Source organism: Cherax quadricarinatus, unplaced genomic scaffold (assembly GCF_038502225.1).
Source record: "Cherax quadricarinatus isolate ZL_2023a unplaced genomic scaffold, ASM3850222v1 Contig1396, whole genome shotgun sequence".
Taxonomy (NCBI): Eukaryota; Metazoa; Arthropoda; class Malacostraca; order Decapoda; family Parastacidae; genus Cherax; species Cherax quadricarinatus.
The window spans coordinates 64,027-84,096 of record NW_027196422.1 but is presented as its reverse complement, the minus strand read 5'-3'; the positions used below and the strand labels follow the sequence as shown (position 1 = coordinate 84,096).

The following is a 20,070-nucleotide window of genomic DNA, read 5'->3' as shown; positions in this document are numbered from 1 at the left end:
CCAGACATACCTGAGGACCGTCCTCCCAGTCCTCACAACACAATCATGGGACCAGACATACCTGAGGACCGTCCTCCCAGTCCTCACAACACTATCATGGGACCAGACATACCAGAGGACCGTCCTCCCAGTCCTCACAACACTATCATGGGACCAGACATACCTGAGGACCGTCCTCCCAGTCCTCACAACACTATCATGGGACCAGACATACCTGAGGACCGTCCTCCCAGTCCTCACAACACAATCATGGGACCAGACATACCTGAGGACCGTCCTCCCAGTCCTCACAACACTATCACGGGACCAGACATACCTGAGGACCGTCCTCCCAGTCCTCACAACACTATCATGGGACCAGACATGCCTGAGGACCGTTCTCCCAGTCCTCACAACACTATCATGGGACCAGACATACCTGAGGACCGTCCTCCCAGTCGTCACAACACTATCATGGGACCAGACATACCTGAGGACCGTCCTCCCAGTCCTCACAACACTATCATGGGACCAGACATACCAGAGGACCGTCCTCCCAGTCCTCACAACACTATCATGGGACCAGACATACCTGAGGACCGTCCTCCCAGTCCTCACAACACTATCATGGGACCAGACATACCAGAGGACCGTCCTCCCAGTCCTCACAACACTATCATGGGACCAGACATACCTGAGGACCGTCCTCCCAGTCCTCACAACACTATCATGGGACCAGACATACCTGAGGACCGTCCTCCCAGTCCTCACAACACTATCATGGGACCAGACATACCTGAGAACCGTCCTCCCAGTCCTCATAACTCTATCATGGGACCAGACATACCTGAGGACCGTCCTCCCAGTCCTCACAACACTATCATGGGACCAGACTTACCTGAGAACCGTCCTCCCAGTCCTCATAACTCTATCATGGGACCAGACATACCTAAGGACCGTCCTCCCAGTCCTCATAACTCTATCATGGGACCAGACATACCTGAGGACCGTCCTCCCAGTCCTCACAACACTATCATGGGACCAGACATACCTGAGGACCGTTCTCCCAGTCCTCACAACACTATCATGGGACCAGACATACCTGAGAACCGTCCTCCCAGTCCTCATAACTCTATCATGGGACCAGACATACCTGAGGACCGTCCTCCCAGTCCTCACAACACTATCATGGGACCAGACATACCTGAGGACCGTCCTCCCAGTCCTCACAACACTATCATGGGACCAGACATACCTGAGGACCGTCCTCCCAGTCCTCACAACACTATCATGGGACCAGACATACATGAGGACCGTCCTCCCAGTCCTCACAACACTATTATGGGACCAGACATACCAGAGGACCGTCCTCCCAGTCCTCACAACACTATCATGGGACCAGACATACCTGAGGACCGTCCTCCCAGTAATCACAACACTGTCATGGGACCAGACATACCTGAGGACCGTCCTCCCAGTCCTCAAAACACTATCATAGGACCAGACATACCTGAGGACCGTTCTCCCAGTCCTCACAACACTATCATGGGACCAGACATACCTGAGGACCGTCCTCCCAGTCCTCACAACACTATCATGGGACCAGACATACCTGAGGACCGACCTCCCAGTCCTCACAACACTAACATGGGACTAGACATACCTGAGGACCGTCCTCCCAGTCCTCACAACACTATCATGGGACCAGACATACCTGAGGACCGACCTCCCAGTCCTCACAACACTAACATGGGACTAGACATACCTGAGGACCGTCCTCCCAGTCCTCACAACACTATCATGGGACCAGACATACCTGAGGATCGTCCTCCTACTAAGGATATTAATATTAATATTAATTTTTCAATCCACCTGTTATGAATGCTCTGTCCCATAATATAGAGACTAAAATATACACTCCGAATTTATACACTGAAAATTCATACAACTCTCGGATATTTATTCATTTTCCCATCTACATGGTCCTACATATATCTTGTATATTAAATGTTTTAGGATGAAGATTGAGTGTCACCCTGGCTACAAGATGTCTACTGGACAGCTGTGGTTGACTGTAGTGTGCAAGGCTGGTGACTGGCACATACCAGGAAAGGGACTCCTTGCTGAGAATGATTCCAAGTGCTACCGTAAGTATTATTTTCTGAAGTAATATTAATATCCAGTGCAGACTTTATTCATGATGTTTGTGTTTTCGCTGTTAAGTGACCTCGTTAAGTGACCTTGTTCAGGTTTTGTAGGTAAGTGGCCTCGTTCATGTTTTGTACATAAGTGACCTCGTTCAAATATTGCTGCCAAGTCGCTCCCATTCAAATTTTGTTGCTAAGTGGCGTCAGGACAAAGTTTTGTTGCTAAGTGGCCTCAGGATAAAGTTTTGTTGCTAAGTGGCGTCAGGTTAAAGTTTTGTTGCTAAGTGGCGTCAGGATAAAGTTTTGTTGCTAAGTGGCGTCAGGATAAAGTTTTGTTGCTAAGTGGCCTCAGGATAAAGTTTTGTTGCTAAGTGGCCTCAGGTTAAAGTTTTGTTGCTAAGTGGCCTCAGGTTAAAGTTTTGTTGCTGTGGCATGCAAAGAGTACGTAACCTTTATTCGGCGCATGGACACACCCTCATTTACAGGCTATCTCCCCCAACCAGCGAACCAGGTTGCTAAGAGTTGATGATGGGGCCCCATCGTTCAACTAGTGACCAGGTTCTAGCCAATAAGAAGGTGGGATTGGCAATCGCAGAGGTTATGTGGATACCGCTCTCCTGTCTGCCCTTGTCATTCCCATTCTAGAGCTGGTTGAAGCACGGTCTGCTATCTTGTGGCTTCTATTTCTGCCTTGCTTACCGTGACGTGCACTATACTTTTTACTGTACATAGTGTACATATTGCTGTTCTAAATTGGTGAAGGATAATATAAGTCTAAACTTTTTCTACTGTGTTTATTTGCTCCCATTACACCTGGGATAACAGGCCATTTGAAATCCTGGGTTGTAATAGTTGCTAAGTGGCGTCAGGATAAAGTTTTGTTGCTAAGTGGCCTCAGGATAAAGTTTTGTTGCTAAGTGGCCTCAGGTTAAAGTTTTGTTGCTAAGTGGCCTCAGGTTAGTTTTGTTGCTAAGTGGCCTCAGGTTAGTTTTGTTGCTAAGTGGCCTCAGGTTAAAGTTTTGTTGCTAAGTGGCCTCAGGTTAAAGTTTTGTTGCTAAGTGGCCTCAGGTTAGTTTTGTTGCTAAGTGGCCTCAGGATAAAGTTTTGTTGCTAAGTGGCCTCACGTTAAAATTTTGTTGCTAAGTGGCCTCAGGTTATTTTTGTTGCTAAGTGGCCTCAGGTTAGTTTTGTTGCTCAGTGGCCTCAGGTTAAAGTTTTGTTGCTAAGTGGCCTCAGGTTAGTTTTGTTGCTAAGTGGCCTCAGGTTAGTTTTTTTGCTAAGTGGCCTCAGGTTAAAGTTTTGTTGCTAAGTGGCCTCAGGTTAGTTTTGTTGCTAAGTGGCCTCAGGTTAAAGTTTTGTTGCTAAGTGGCCTCAGGTTAAAGTTTTGTTGCTAAGTTGTCTCAGGATAAAGTTTTGTTGCTAAGTGGCCTCAGGTTAGTTTTGTTGCTAAGTGGCCTCAGGTTAAAGTTTTGTTGCTAAGTGGCCTCAGGTTAAAGTTTTGTTGCTAAGTGGCCTCAGGTTAAAGTTTTGTTGCTAAGTGGCCTCAGGTTAGTTTTGTTGCTAAGTGGCCTCAGGTTAGTTTTGTTGCTAAGTGGCCTCAGGTTAAAGTTTTGTTGCTAAGTGGCCTCAGGTTAGTTTTCAGGTGCTAAGTGGCCTCAGGCTAAGTGGCCTCAGTTTTTTGTTGCTAAGTGGCCTCAGGTTAAAGTTTTGTTGCTAAGTGGCCTCAGGTTAAAGTTTTGTTGCTAAGTGGCCTCAGGTTAGTTTTGTTGCTAAGTGGCCTCAGGTTAAAGTTTTGTTGCTAAGTGGCCTCAGGTTAGTTTTGTTGCTAAGTGGCCTCAGGTTAAAGTTTTGTTGCTAAGTGGCCTCAGGTTAAAGTTTTGTTTCTAAGTGGCCTCAGGTTAAAGTTTTGTTGCTAAGTGGCCTCAGGTTAGTTTTGTTGCTAAGTGGCCTCAGGTTAGTTTTGTTGCTAAGTGGCCTCAGGTTAAAGTTTTGTTGCTAAGTGGCCTCAGGTTAGTTTTGTTGCTAAGTGGCCTCAGGCTAAAGTTTTGTTGCTAAGTGGCCTCAGGTTAAAGTTTTGTTGCTAAGTGGCCTCAGGTTAAAGTTTTGTTGCTAAGTGGCCTCAGGTTAGTTTTGTTGCTAAGTGGCCTCAGGTTAAAGTTTTGTTGCTAAGTGGCCTCAGGTTAGTTTTGTTGCTAAGTGGCCTCAGGTTAAAGTTTTGTTGCTAAGTGGCCTCAGGTTAAAGTTTTGTTGCTAAGTGGCCTCAGGTTAGTTTTGTTGCTAAGTGGCCTCAGGTTAGTTTTGTTGCTAAGTGGCCTCAGGTTAAAGTTTTGTTGCTAAGTGGCCTCAGGTTAGTTTTGTTGCTAAGTGGCCTCAGGTTAGTTTTGTTGCTAAGTGGCCTCAGGTTAAAGTTTTGTTGCTAAGTGGCCTCAGGTTAAAGTTTTGTTGTTAAGTGGCCTCAGGTTAGTTTTGTTGCTAAGTGGCCTCAGGTTAAAGTTTTGTTGCTAAGTGGCCTCAGGTTAAAGTTTTGTTGCTAAGTGGCCTCAGGTTAGTTTTGTTGCTAAGTGGCCTCAGGTTAAAGTTTTGTTGCTAAGTGGCCTCAGGTTAGTTTTGTTGCTAAGTGGCCTCAGGTTAGTTTTGTTGCTAAGTGGCCTCAGGTTAGAGTTTTGTTGCTAAGTGGCCTCAGGTTAAAGTTTTGTTGCTAAGTGGCCTCAGGTTAAAGTTTTGTTGCTAAGTGGCCTCAGGTTAAAGTTTTGTTGCTAAGTGGCCTCAGGTTAGTTTTGTTGCTAAGTGGCCTCAGGTTAGTTTTGTTGCTAAGTGGCCTCAGGTTAAAGTTTTGTTGCTAAGTGGCCTCAGGTTAGTTTTGTTGCTAAGTGGCCTCAGGTTAAAGTTTTGTTGCTAAGTGGCCTCAGGTTAATTTTGTTGCTAAGTGGCCCCAGGTTAGTTTTGTTGCTAAGTGGCCTCAGGTTAGTTTTGTTGCTAAGTGGCCTCAGGTTAGTTTTGTTGCTAAGTGGCCTCAGGTTAAAGTTTTGTTGCTAAGTGGCCTCAGGTTAGTTTTGTTGCTAAGTGGCCTCAGGTTAGTTTTGTTGCTAAGTGGCCTCAGGTTAAAGTTTTGTTGCTAAGTGGCCTCAGGTTAAAGTTTTGTTGCTAAGTGGCCTCAGGTTAAAGTTTTGTTGCTAAGTGGCCTCAGGTTAAAGTTTTGTTGCTAAGTGGCCTCAGGTTAGTTTTGTTGCTAAGTGGCCTTAGGTTAGTTTTGTTGCTAAGTGGCCTCAGGTTAGTTTTGTTGCTAAGTGGCCTCAGGTTAAAGTTTTGTTGCTAAGTGGCCTCAGGTTAGTTTTGTTGCTAAGTGGCCTCAGGTTAGTTTTGTTGCTAAGTGGCCTCAGGTTAATGTTTTGTTGCTAAGTGGCCTCAGGTTAAAGTTTTGTTGCTAAGTGGCCTCAGGTTAAAGTTTTGTTGCTAAGTGGCCTCAGGTTAAAGTTTTGTTGCTAAGTGGCCTCAGGTTAGTTTTGTTGCTAAGTGGCCTCAGGTTAGTTTTGTTGCTAAGTGGCCTCAGGTTAGTTTTGTTGCTAAGTGGCCTCAGGTTAGTTTTGTTGCTAAGTGGGCTCAGGTTAAAGTTTTGTTGCTAAGTGGCCTCAGGTTAGTTTTGTTGCTAAGTGGCCTCAGGTTAGTTTTTTTGCTAAGTGGCCTCAGGTTAGTTTTGTTGCTAAGTGGCCTCAGGTTAGTTTTGTTGCTAAGTGGCCTCAGGTTAAAGTTTTGTTGCTAAGTGGCCTCAGGTTAGTTTTGTTGCTAAGTGGCCTCAGGTTAGTTTTGTTGCTAAGTGGCCTCAGGTTAGTTTTGTTGCTAAGTGGCCTCAGGTTAGTTTTGTTGCTAAGTGGCCTCAGGTTAGTTTTGTTGCTAAGTGGCCTCAGGTTAGTTTTGTTGCTAAGTGGCCTCAGGTTAGTTTTGTTGCTAAGTGGCCTCAGGTTAGTTTTGTTGCTAAGTGGCCTCAGGTTAGTTTTGTTGCTAAGTGGCCTCAGGTTAGTTTTGTTGCTTAGTGGCCTCAGGTTAGTTTTGTTGCTAAGTGGCCTAAGGTTAGTTTTGTTGCTAAGTGGCCTCAGGTTAGTTTTGTTGCTAAGTGGCCTCAGGTTAGTTTTGTTGCTAAGTGGCCTCAGGTTAGTTTTGTTGCTAAGTGGCCTCAGGTTAGTTTTGTTGCTAAGTGGCCTCAGGTTAGTTTTGTTGCTAAGTGGCCTAAGGTTAGTTTTGTTGCTAAGTGGCCTCAGGTTAGTTTTGTTGCTAAGTGGCCTAAGGTTAGTTTTGTTGCTAAGTGGCCTCAGGTTAGTTTTGTTGCTAAGTGGCCTAAGGTTAGTTTTGTTGCTAAGTGGCCTCAGGTTAGTTTTGTTGCTAAGTGGCCTCAGGTTAGTTTTGTTGCTAAGTGGCCTGACGTTTATGTATTGTAGTTTATTTACCTCATGTTCAGTTTCTCTAACAGAATGGTGTTATAATTATTTACTGTAACTAAGTGGCCTCGTGTTCAACTTTTATAGTTACGTGGCGTCAAGTTCAGGAACTAAGGAAAATTGTTTAGTAATACAGAAATACTGCACCCTCGGATGACAGTCCTATGAAAAAATTATGATACATGTGTTGTTTCGTGGTTTCACTGTTATATAGACTGCTAGTTGAGGAGGGTATTTAAACAGGAGGAGGCGGAAATTAATCTTTGAGCATTCACTGCCACGAGTGTCCTCGCAACATGAAACAAGCCTAGTTTGCTAGGCTCATGTTGTTTGTAGGATCAATGTCAGCAAATAAATAATACACACACACACACACACACACACACACACACACACACACACACGAGATTGGAGAAATGGATTATATAGTAGGTACAGTTCGGTCAGGGGAACACAGGGTAGTCATTGCAGTAATGTATAACCCACCACAGAACATCAAGAGGCCAAGAGAGGAATATGATGAGTGCAACACAGAGCAATTGTGGACACTCTAACTGAGGTGGCAAGAAGGACTCACTCAAGTAGAGCGAAGTTACTGGTCTTGGGCGACTTCAATCAGAGGGAGATTGATTGGAAAAACCTGGAGCCACATGGGGGTCCTGAAACATGGAGAGCCAAGATGATGGATGTGGTGCTGGCAAATTTCATGCACAACATGTTAGGGATACTACCAGATAGAGAGGGGAGGATGAACCAGCAAGACTGGACCTCGTGTTCACCCTGAGTAGCTCAGATATTGAGCACATCACATATGAAAGGCCCCATGGAGCTAGTGACCACGTAGTTATGAACTTTGAATACATCGTGGAGCTAAAAGTGGAGAGGGTAACAGGAGTAGAAAGGGAAAAGCTAAACTATAAAAGGGGGGACTACGCAGGAATGAGAATCTTCCTGCAGGAGGTTCAGTGGGAACAGGAGTTGGTAGGAAAATCAGTAAACGAAATGATGGACTTTGTAACAACAAAATGCAAGGAGGCACAAGAAAGGTTTGTTCCCAAGGGTAACAAAATAATGGGAAGGACAGAACAAGCCCTTGGTTTACCCGAAGGTGCAGGGAGGCAAAAACTAAGTGCTCTGGAGAATGGAAAAAGTACAGAAGGCAAAGGACTCAGGAGAATAAAGAGATTAGTCGATGTGCCAGAAACGAGTATGCACAGATAAGAAAGGAGGCGCAGCGGCAGTATGAAAATGACATAGCATCGAAAGTCAAGTCTGACCCGAAACTACTCTACAGCCACATCAGGAGGAAGACAACAGTCAAGGACTAGGTAATCAGGCTGAGGAAAGAAGTTGGGGAACTCACAAGAAACGACCAGGAGGCATGTGAGGAGCTCAACATGAGAGTTCAGAAGGTATTTACAGTGGAGGCTGAAGGGACAAAGGGAAGACAAAAGAGTGGGGTACAGCAACAAGGGATATACCAATAAGTGTTGGATGAATTACACACAACTGAGGAGGACTTGGAGAAGCTCCTAAGTGACCTTGATACCTCAAAGGCGGTGGGACCGGACAACATCTCGCCTTGGGTCCTTAGAGAGGGAGTAGGGACACTACGTGTGCCACTAACCAAAATCTTCAACACTTCCCTTGAAACTGGGCAACTACGTGAAGTATAGAAGAAGGCAAATGTAGTCCCCATCTTTAAGAAGGGAGACAGAAATGAAGCACTAAATTATAGACCAGTGTCACTGACTTGTATAGTATGTAAAGTCTTGGAAAAGATTTTCAGGAGGAGAGTGGTGGAACACCTGGAGCAGAACAAGATTATAAAAGACAGCCAGCACGGATTCATGGAAGGCAAATCCTGTGTCACAAACCTACTAGAGTTTTATGACAAGGTAACTGAAGTAAGAAATGAGAGGGAGGGGCGGGTTGATTGCATTTTCTTGGACTGCAAGAAGGCCTTCGACACAGTTCCTCAAAAGAGATTAGCACAGAAGCTAGAGGAACAGACACATATAACAGGAAGGGCGCTGCAATGGATCAGAGAATACCTAACAGGGAGGCAACAACGAGTCATGGTCCGTGATGAGGTATCACAGTGGGCGCCAGTGACGAGCGGGGTCCCACAGGGGTCAGTCCTGGAACCAGTGTTATTCTTGGTATATGTGAAGGACATGACGGAAGGGATATACTCAGAAGTGTCCCTGTTTGCAAATGACGTGAAGTTAATGAGGAGAATTAAATCAGACGCGGACCAGAGAGGTCTACAAAGAGACCTGGACAGGCTGGATGTGTGGTCCAGAAACTGGCTCCTAGAATTTAACCCCGCCAAATGTAAAGTTATGAAGATCGGAAGAGGGCAGACAGACAGAGTATAGGCTAGGAGGCCAAAGGCTGCAAACCTCACTCAAGGAGAAAGACCTGGGAGTGAGTATAATACCAAGTACATCGCCAAAAGCACACATTAACCAGATAACTGCTGCGGCATATGGGCGCTTGGCAAACCTGAGAATAGCGTTCCGGTACCTCAGTAAGGAATCGTTCAAGATTTTATACACTGTACGTCAGGCCCATACTGGAGTACGCAGCACCAGTTTGGAACCCACACCTGATCAAACACGTCAAGAAATTAGATAAAGTGCAAAGGTTTGCAACAAGGCTAGTTCCAGAGCTCAGGGGAATGTCCTATGAAGAAAGGTTAAGGGAAATCGGTCTGACAACACTGGAGGACAGGAGGGTCAGGGAAGACATGATAACGACATACAAAATACTGCGTGGAATAGACAAAGTGGACAGAGACAGGATGTTCCAGAGATGGGACACAGAAACAAGGGGTCACAGTTGGAAGCTGAAGACTCAGATGAGTCAAAGGGATGTTACGAAGTATTTCTTCAGTCATAGAGTAGTTAGGAAGTGGAATAGTCTGGCAAGCGATGTAGTGGAGGCAGGAACTATACATAGTTTTAGGACAAGGTATGATAAAGCTCAGGTAGCAGGAGGAGAATGGACCTAGTATCGGTCGGTGAAGAGGCGGGGACAGGAGCTGAGTCTCGACCCCTGCAACCACAATTAGGTGAGTACAATTAGGTGAGTACACATGTCCTGCTCTGAGGTACTCGAATGTTCTACAGATGTACTCAGAAGTGTCTCTTCCTAAATATTGTCTGCTATTTTTCTAAGAGTCGGTTAACATGCCTTACATGAGGATCTTCTATGCCTATCAATTCAATTCATTTCAAGTTTTTTCTCTATAAGAGTTACAATGTGGGGTTTACAGGTTTTGGGTACTGTGTGGTTTACATGTTATAAAATACTAATTACAGAGGGGGCCACTAGGACACCTAGCATGGCTAGGCATTTCGGGCAAACTTAGATTAATTCTTAACATTAAATCCTTACAGATTATGGTATTAAGGCTAAGTGACTGCATCATAATTTGTGAGTTTAGCAATGTGAATGCTTTTGTTTTGGCACAATACAAAGTGTCTATATTGGAGTATCATAGGCAAACTTATGACTAGTTAGGATTTATTATTTTAAGATTAAGATTAGTATTTCTGGGTTTATAGTTAGTGGGTGAGTGAGTGCAATTGTGAACCACCAGGTGGTTATCATGTAGTTAGTTGTCGGGGTGTATCAGGGAGATAAGATGTTTTCTAACTGTAGTTTTGAAAGTGATGAATGTGTCTGCAGTTCTAGAGTTTTCAGGTAGGGTGTTGCAGATTTTAGGTACTTTGAAATACATTGAATTTTTGTAAAGGTTTAGTCGAACACGGGGAATGTCATAGAGATGTTTGTGTCTGGTGTTATGCCTGTGGATCCTGTCACAACTATCAAGAAAACGTTTTAGGTCAAGGTTAATATTGAAATTTAAGGTCCTGTAGATATAGATTGCACAGTAGTAAGTGTGGATGTTCTGAACAGGGAGTAAGTTTAGATCTATGAAGAGTGGGGGGAAGTGTGTTGCCAGGGATGGGACTTAATGATTATTCTTACTGCGGCTTTTTGTTGGGTTATTATTGGCTTTAGGTGTGTTGCTGCAGTTGAACCCCAAGCACAGATAGCATAGGTGAGGTATGGATATATAAGTGAATGTTATAGTGTGAGAAGGGCAGTTTGCGGCACGTAGTATCGTATCTTGGAGAGGATTCCCCACCGTTTTGGATACTTTTTTTATGTGTTGGATATGGGTGCTGAAATTTAGGTTGTTGTCGAGGTATAGGCCAAGGAATTTGCCCTCATTATGTCTGGCAATTAGAGTGTTGTCGATCTTAATGTTAAGTTGCGCAACACCTGCTCTGCTACCAAACATAATACAGTAGGTTTTGCCAGTGTTAAGTGTAATATTTCTATGATCTAAACTACTAATACCCTTTACCCTCTCCTTTATCTCGTTATCTTGTGTGCTTATCACTGTATGGCACATTAACAGTTACAGGTGTTATATAACCATCACAACTGACGTGGTGTGAAGTTTTGGTACGTAGACACTGGACGGGCGTCACCAATCCATCAACCCATCTGGCATAATGAACAATCCTGTGATTTTGTATAGCATTGTTGTTAAGACTGTGTACAATGGACTACTAAATAATTATCGAGCTTGTATAACCCATAATTTGAGTTGTATACTGTATTCCTTTCATGTTTCAAGAGGGAAGATTCAATTATGTTTCTTTCCATGACAGAACTGTTTGGTACTATAATCTGGGCAGCATCCCACCCCGGTGGGTGATTGCATGAACTAATGTGGTTAAAGATAGCGCTCGACTCCCGCCCTGTCCTAACTGAGTATTTATGCTGGACAATTTTGGTTTCCAAAAATTTACTTGTTTGACCGATGTATGAGAGAGAACACTGAGTACATGGGACCTTGTGAACCCCACCAACTTTGTTGGAGGTTGTGTGTTTAATCAGTCTTTGTTTCACTGTCCCCGTGTTTTTGAAAGCCAGGTTTATATTGATCTTTTTTAATGCCTCACGCAGGCAAGCCAGATTCTCATTGTATGGTAAAACTAGTACATTTTTCCTGGCCATCACTTCCTTAGGTTCAGTCCTGTAGAAAGTCTTTTTTGCTGACATTAGTTCCTTCTCGACAAAATCTTTAGGATATCTTAGTTTTGTGGCTATGTTAAATATCTTGCTGATTTCGTCCTCTAGGTACTCTGGACTGCAGATGCGCAGTGCTCTCAGAAACATAGTGAGGAACACACTCCTTTTTGATGAAAGTTAAGACACTTGTGCAACATCTGGTTATCTTTATTGTAGACGTTTCGCCATCCAGTGGCTTGATGTTGCACTGCAACATCATGGTATCTTGATTCAGAAGACATCTACACGACCTTCTTCACGACTTCTACAACTAGCCCATCAATTTGGGAAGGACCTACTTCCACTGGGGAATCCCGCCTACCAGTGACTATGCCCTCGTCTACTACACGTCCCTCTTCACTGACGCCTATATAAGCGCCAGTCTCCTTACCTGTGCTTCAGAATCTCTACAACCACGGTGTTGTAAACACCACCTCCATAGGCTGAGGGACTGATTACCTTATCTTTTGTATATAGTTCTTCTATTTTCTAATTATGTCCAAGAATCTGTATTGATAAAGCCACTGGATGGCGAAACGTCTACAATAAAGATAACCAGATGTTGCACAAGTGTCTTAACTTTCATCTTGTCGGTATTGTATACCTGTCTTGCACACTCCTTTTTATCCTGGTTTCGTGGTTGGAACAGTAGTGAATGTATGACGCCACATTGGTGGACTTCCTGTAAACTGTGAATTTGAATTTCCCATCGACCCGATGGATTAAAACATCAAAGAACGGCAAAGTGTCATTTATTTCATGTTCTGTGGTGAACTTAATGGAAGGTACTAAGCCATTGAGTCTGGGAAGAAACTCATCAATGTTGTGATCATTAGGCCACAGGCAGAGAACATCATCTACATATCTGAACCAACTAGCTTTATCTGGGAGAATGTCTTTAAGAAGTCTAGTCTCATTGAATTCCATATACAAGTTGCTGAGTAAGGGGCTAAGGGGATTTCTCATTGCCATGCCATGTTGTTGAGCATAGTATTTCCCTTCAAACACGAATTTGCAATCAATAACACAAAGTTTGATCAATTCAGTTATTGTTTTCGTGGGGAAGGGCATGGGGAATTTTTCTAGTTCCTCTTCGAGGTACGAAAGCAATCAGGGACAGGGACTTTGGTGAACGGAGCTGTGACATCAAAGCTCACTAAAGAAAAGTCGTGAGGGACATTTAATTTCAGGAGCCTCTCAGTGAGGTCAACATTATTTTTAATATGTGCGTCTGAGCTCTTACCAACCATGGGAGTTAGAAGTTTAACCAACCATTTAGATAGATTATATGCTGCTGAACTAATAATGGGACGGGCTGGGTATCCTGGTTTATGGGTCTTCATTACCCCATATAGATATGGTAGAGTTGCTGACCTAGCAGACAGATATTTAATTAATTCATCATTCCCTTTCAGTAACGTTTTATGGTGTTTATATTTTAATATTTTAATAAAATATATTTAGTTGGATTATATATTTAGTTGGAAAACATATTTAGTTGGATAATGGCTTTGAGGGGACTTGAGCTAGAGCTGTCATGACCATACTGGTGGGAGATTCATCTGTAAAAAACTTGCATATTTGGTCACAGTGGAACCCATGCTAACCTCCCTGTGGTGTATAAATATACCGGGTTAGATGAACCTTATTTGTAGCCAGCTGGTCCAGTGGTTTACGCACTGGCCTGGAGTCTGACAATTAAATTACCGCAAGTTAGAGCCTCACCCGTACCGTGGTTTGATTGTCACCCACACAACCTCAGCTCAACACTATTGTCTCCCTCCACCTCACTGGTACATAGCACCACCGCTATTGATATATTTAAAAATGATTTATTAATCATGAGTTAAGATATATACATAAGTGGGCTGAATGCTTAAGTTACTCTACGGAATTTAAAAAAAAAAATAGCAAGTAACAAGTGAATAAGCAAGTATATGGGCACAAAACTTACATTAATTTTAATTTCTCATTTGCATTCAAGGACACGAGAGAGCGTCTGCTGTGACATTACAACAACCATTGATATGGTTAATATTAATATAAAAAATTCTGGATACGGAGAGCCCACCTCATTATCCTTGTATTTTTTGACTTCATAGTATTGAAGTAGGTAAGAGGGTTATCGTCTGAGAATACAGTAATTCTAAATTGAAAAGTGGCCAAGTATGCATCAAACAATTTTAATGCCACCACCAGAGTTAATGTGTCTTTCTCACCCGTGGCATAGTTTTGCTGGTGACGTTTGAGTTTAGAGGAAAAGTAACATACAGGATGGAGTATGCCAGTGGTTCTGAAGACTTGTGTAGAAGCACAGAACCCACTGCATAACCGCTCGCATCTATATGTAAGAAAAAGAGTTTACCAACGTTTGGGCTCCTCAAAACAGTAGCAGAGGAAAGCAAACACCATTTTGCAATCTTGAGACCAGTGAAAATTAACTTTACTGCTGTTGAGCTCATTAAAAGGAGCAGGGAGCTGAGAAAGTTAGGTCAGAACCTGGGGTGATACCCTGCCATACCAAGAAATATCTGGACTTCCTTTGTATCTTATGGCACTGACAATGCTGACATAGCAAGAACCTTTGCATCACCGGGAGCAGCCTCACATTGACCTATGCAAAAACCAAGACATGTAATCGTGGCTTGCCCAAAACTACACTTAGCCAAGTTCACAGTGAACTTGTAGTTTGCCAATTTCTCAAATAATGCTCTGAGGTGTGTCAAGTGTTGTTCACAGTAGCCACTATGCACCACTCCGTCCAAGATGTAACTCAACTCGTTCCTCAGGTGTTGGAAGGATGACGCAGCATTACACAAACCAAATGATTTGACGAGAAAGTTGAACAATCCATCTTGAGCCTTGAAGGCAGATATTTAAAGAGTACGTTCAGTAGGTGGGGTTTGATAGTATTCGCGTAGATGTAAACGGGTGACATGCAAGGCTCCTAACACACGATTAATAACATCATCAATGCGTGGTAAGGGGTATTCCTCTGGTAACGTAACTGCGTTCACTTTACGATAATCTGTGCACTTCCTGGAACTATTGTCAGGTTTGGGTACTAAAATGCAAGGTTCATGAGATAATAGAAAGTCAACCTCTTTTCTCAGTGCTTTGTGTTTCATTGGACTCCTCCTATAAGGCGACTGCTTAATTTGTGATGCTCCCTGTACACCAACGTCGAGAACTCCCAGGATACAGCGTTTAGGAACATCTTTGAATAATATATTCAGACATAAATCATTAACTAACTCAATAGCTGGCAAGGATGCTGGTTCAATGTTTGACATAACTCGAGTAATTGAACTGAGAGGAAATAAAATAGGCTTCATACCACAAGCTTCAATGGAATAATTATCATTAGTAACATTATCAATGACAAATGGTTCCTGACATATACTAGCTTGAAGGACGTCATTCTCTGTCAACAAATCCAATGACCTGATAGGAAGTGAACCACTAGAAACACCCAGTGAAATATAAACAGTGAAATGTAACCAGTGAAATGTAATCAGTGAAATGTAACCAGTGAAATGTAACCAGTGAAATGTAACCAGTGAAATGTAACCAGTGAAATGTAACCAGTGAAATGTGACCAGTAATATAGCTTGTCTCTGTACTTATTTTATGAAGAGGTATTTTTATTACAGCCCCTCCATAGGTTTCTAATGTGATGGAATGAGTATCATTGGTTATGGGAAGCTACTGTCAAGTGGAAGTTATTGTCAAGTGGAAGTTATTGTCAGGTGGAAGTTATTGTCAGGTGGAAGTTATTGTCAGGTGGAAGTTATTGTCAAGTGGAAGTTATTGTCAAGTGGAAGTTATTGTCAGGTGGAAGTTATTGTCAGGTGGAAGTTATTGTCAGGTGGAAGTTATTGTCAGGTGGAAGCTACTGTCAAGTGGAAGTTATTGTCAGGTGGAAGCTACTGTCAAGTGGAAGTTATTGTCAGGTGGAAGCTACTGTCAAGTGGAAGTTATTGTCAAGTGGAAGTTATTGTCAGGTGGAAGTTATTGTCAGGTGGAAGTTATTGTCAGGTGGAAGTTATTGTCAGGTGAAAGTTATTGTCAGGTGGAAGTTATTGTCAGGTGGAAGTTATTGTCAGTGGAAGTTATTGTCAGGTGGAAGTTATTGTCAGGTGGAAGTTATTGTCAGGTGAAAGTTATTGTCAGGTGGAAGTTATTGTCAGGTGGAAGTTATTGTCAGTGGAAGTTATTGTCAGGTGAAAGTTATTGTCAGGTGGAAGTTATTGTCAGGTGGAAGTTATTGTCAGTGGAAGTTATTGTCAGTGGAAGTTATTGTCAGGTGGAAGTTATTGTCAGGTGGAAGTTATTGTCAGGTGAAAGTTATTGTCAGGTGGAAGTTATTGTCAGGTGGAAGTTATTGTCAGTGGAAGTTATTGTCAGGTGGAAGTTATTGTCAGGTGGAAGTTATTGTCAGGTGGAAGTTATTGTCAGGTGGAAGTTATTGTCAGGTGGAAGTTATTGTCAGGTGGAAGTTATTGTCAGGTGGAAGTTATTGTCAGGTGGAAGTTATTGTCAGGTGGAAGTTATTGTCAGGTGGAAGTTATTGTCAGGTGGAAGTTATTGTCAGGTGGAAGTTATTGTCAGGTGGAAGTTATTGTCAGGTGGAAGTTACTGTCAGGTGGAAGTTATTGTCAGGTGGAAGTTATTGTCAGGTGGAAGTTATTGTCAGGTGGAAGTTATTGTCAGGTGGAAGTTATTGTCAGGTGGAAGTTATTGTCAGGTGGAAGTTATTGTCAGGTGGAAGTTATTGTCAGGTGGAAGTTATTGTCAGGTGGAAGTTACCATTAGTGGAAGTTAGTGTCAGGTGGAAGTTACTGTCAGGTGGAAGTTATTGTCAGGTGGAAGTTATTGTCAGGTGGAAGTTACTGTCAGGTGGAAGTTATTGTCAGGTGGAAGTTATTGTCAGGTGGAAGTTATTGTCAGTTGGAAGTTATTGTCAGGTGGAAGTTATTGTCAGGTGGAAGTTATTGTCAGGTGGAAGTTATTGTCAGGTGGAAGTTATTGTCAGGTGGAAGTTACTGTCAGGTTGAAGTTACCATTAGTGGAAGTTAGTGTCAGGTGGAAGTTATTGTCAGGTGGAAGTTATTGTCAGGTGGAAGTTATTGTCAGGTGGAAGTTATTGTCAGGTGGAAGTTATTGTCAGGTGGAAGTTACTGTCAGGTGGAAGTTACTGTCAGGTGGAAGTTACTGTCAGGTGGAAGTTACTGTCAGGTGGAAGTTATTGTCAGGTGGAAGTTATTGTCAGGTGGAAGTTATTGTCAGGTGGAAGTTATTGTCAGGTGGAAGTTATTGTCAGGTGGAAGTTAGGTGGAAGTTACTGTCAGGTGGAAGTTATTGTCAGGTGGAAGTTATTGTCAGGTGGAAGTTATTGTCAGGTGGAAGTTATTGTCAGGTGGAAGTTACTGTCAGGTGGAAGTTATTGTCAGGTGGAAGTTACTGTCAGGTGGAAGTTATTGTCAGGTGGAAGTTATTGTCAGGTGGAAGTTACTGTCAGGTGGAAGTTATTGTCAGGTGGAAGTTATTGTCAGGTGGAAGTTATTGTCAGGTGGAAGTTACTGTCAGGTGGAAGTTATTGTCAGGTGGAAGTTATTGTCAGGTGGAAGTTATTCAGGTGGAAGTTATTGTCAGGTGGAAGTTACTGTCAGGTGGAAGTTATTGTCAGGTGGAAGTTATTGTCAGGTGGAAGTTATTGTCAGGTGGAAGTTATTGTCAGGTGGAAGTTATTGTCAGGTGGAAGTTATTGTCAGGTGGAAGTTACTGTCAGGTGGAAGTTATTGTCAGGTGGAAGTTATTGTCAGGTGGAAGTTATTGTCAGGTGGAAGTTATTGTCAGGTGGAAGTTATTGTCAGGTGGAAGTTATTGTCAGGTGTCTGGTGTAAGTTATTGTCAGGTGGAAGTTATTGTCAGGTGGAAGTTATTGTCAGGTGGAAGTTATTGTCAGGTGGAAGTTATTGTCAGGTGTCAGGTGGAAGTTATTGTCAGTGGAAGTTATTGTCAGGTGGAAGTTATTGTCAGGTGGAAGTTATTGTCAGGTTGAAGTTATTGTCAAGTGGAAGTTACTGTCAGGTGGAAGTTATTGTCAAAGTTATTGTCAGGTGGAAGTTATTGTCAGGTGGAAGTTATTGTCAGGTGTCAGGTGGAAGTTATTGTCAGGTGGAAGTTATTGTCAGGTGTCAGGTGGAAGTTATTGTCAGGTGGAAGTTATTGTCAGGTGGAAGTTATTGTCAGGTGGAAGTTACTGTCAGGTGGAAGTTATTGTCAGGTGGAAGTTATTGTCAGGTGGAAGTTATTGTCAGGTGGAAGTTATTGTCAGGTGGAAGTTATTGTCAGGTGGAAGTTATTGTCAGGTGGAAGTTATTGTCAGGTGGAAGTTATTGTCAGGTGGAAGTTACTGTCAGGTGGAAGTTACTGTCAGGTGGAAGTTATTGTCAGGTGGAAGTTATTGTCAGGTGGAAGTTATTGTCAGGTGGAAGTTATTGTCAGGTGGAAGTTATTGTCAGGTGGAAGTTATTGTCAGGTGGAAGTTATTGTCAGGTGGAAGTTATTGTCAGGTGGAAGTTACTGTCAGGTGGAAGTTACTGTCAGGTGGAAGTTACTGTCAGGTGGAAGTTATTGTCAGGTGGAAGTTACTGTCAGGTGGAAGTTATTGTCAGGTGGAAGTTATTGTCAGGTGGAAGTTATTGTCAGGTGGAAGTTATTGTCAGGTGGAAGTTATTGTCAGGTGGAAGTTATTGTCAGGTGGAAGTTATTGTCAGGTGGAAGTTATTGTCAGGTGGAAGTTATTGTCAGGTGGAAGTTATTGTCAGGTGGAAGTTATTGTCAGGTGGAAGTTATTGTCAGGTGGAAGTTATTGTCAGGTGGAAGTTATTGTCAGGTGGAAGTTATTGTCAGGTGGAAGTTATTGTCAGGTGGAAGTTATTGTCAGGTGGAAGTTATTGTCAGGTGGAAGTTATTGTCAGGTGGAAGTTATTGTCAGGTGGAAGTTATTGTCAGGTGGAAGTTATTGTCAGGTGGAAGTTATTGTCAGGTGGAAGTTATTGTCAGGTGGAAGTTATTGTCAGGTGGAAGTTATTGTCAGGTGGAAGTTATTGTCAGGTGGAAGTTATTGTCAGGTGGAAGTTATTGTCAGGTGGAAGTTATTGTCAGGTGGAAGTTATTGTCAGGTGGAAGTTATTGTCAGGTGGAAGTTATTGTCAGGTGGAAGTTATTGTCAGGTGGAAGTTATTGTCAGGTGGAAGTTATTGTCAGGTGGAAGTTATTGTCAGGTGGAAGTTATTGTCAGTTGGAAGTTATTGTCAGGTGGAAGTTATTGTCAGGTGGAAGTTATTGTCAGTTGGAAGTTATTGTCAGGTGGAAGTTATTGTCAGGTGGAAGTTATTGTCAGTTGGAAGTTATTGTCAGGTGGAAGTTATTGTCAGTTGGAAGTTATTGTCAGTTGGAAGTTATTGTCAGGTGGAAGTTATTGTCAGTTGGAAGTTATTGTCAGGTGGAAGTTATTGTCAGTTGGAAGTTATTGTCAGGTGGAAGTTATTGTCAGTTGGAAGTTATTGTCAGGTGGAAGTTATTGTCAGGTGGAAGTTATTGTCAGTTGGAAGTTATTGTCAGGTGGAAGTTATTGTCAGTTGGAAGTTATTGTCAGGTGGAAGTTATTGTCAGTTGGAAGTTATTGTCAGGTGGAAGTTATTGTCAGGTGGAAGTTATTGTCAGTTGGAAGTTATTGTCAGTTGGAAGTTATTGTCAGTTGGAAGTTATTGTCAGTTGGAAGTTATTGTCAGTTGGAAGTTATTGTCAGGTGGAAGTTATTGTCAGTTGGAAGTTATTGTCAGGTGGAAGTTACTGTCAGGTGGAAGTTATTGTCAGGTGGAAGTTACTGTCAGGTGGAAGTTATTGTCAGGTGGAAGTTATTGTCAGTTGGAAGTTATTGTCAGGTGGAAGTTACTGTCAGGTGGAAGTTATTGTCAGTTGGAAGTTATTGTCAGTTGGAAGTTATTGTCAGGTGGAAGTTATTGTCAGGTGGAAGTTATTGTCAGTTGGAAGTTATTGTCAGGTGGAAGTTACTGTCAGGTGGAAGTTACTGTCAGGTGGAAGTTATTGTCAGGTGGAAGTTACTGTCAGGTGGAAGTTATTGTCAGTTGGAAGTTATTGTCAGTTGGAAGTTATTGTCAGGTGGAAGTTACTGTCAGGTGGAAGTTATTGTCAGGTGGAAGTTACTGTCAGGTGGAAGTTATTGTCAGGTGGAAGTTACTGTCAGGTGGAAGTTATTGTCAGGTGGAAGTTACTGTCAGGTGGAAGTTATTGTCAGGTGGAAGTTACTGTCAGGTGGAAGTTATTGTCAGGTGGAAGTTACTGTCAGGTGGAAGTTATTGTCAGGTGGAAGTTACTGTCAGGTG

At 42.8% G+C, this 20,070-nt stretch overlaps 1 long non-coding RNA gene across 1 annotated transcript in view; it reads left to right on the top strand.

Moving 5' to 3' along the window:
- The first annotated feature begins 1,258 nt into the window (after positions 1-1,258).
- LOC138851649 (uncharacterized) overlaps positions 1,259-20,070 on the top strand; it is a 32,844-nt gene continuing 14,032 nt past the window's right edge. The window contains exon 1 of the long non-coding RNA XR_011391327.1: positions 1,259-2,126. This is a non-coding gene — a long non-coding RNA (uncharacterized lncRNA). The remainder of the gene's footprint in view (positions 2,127-20,070) is intronic.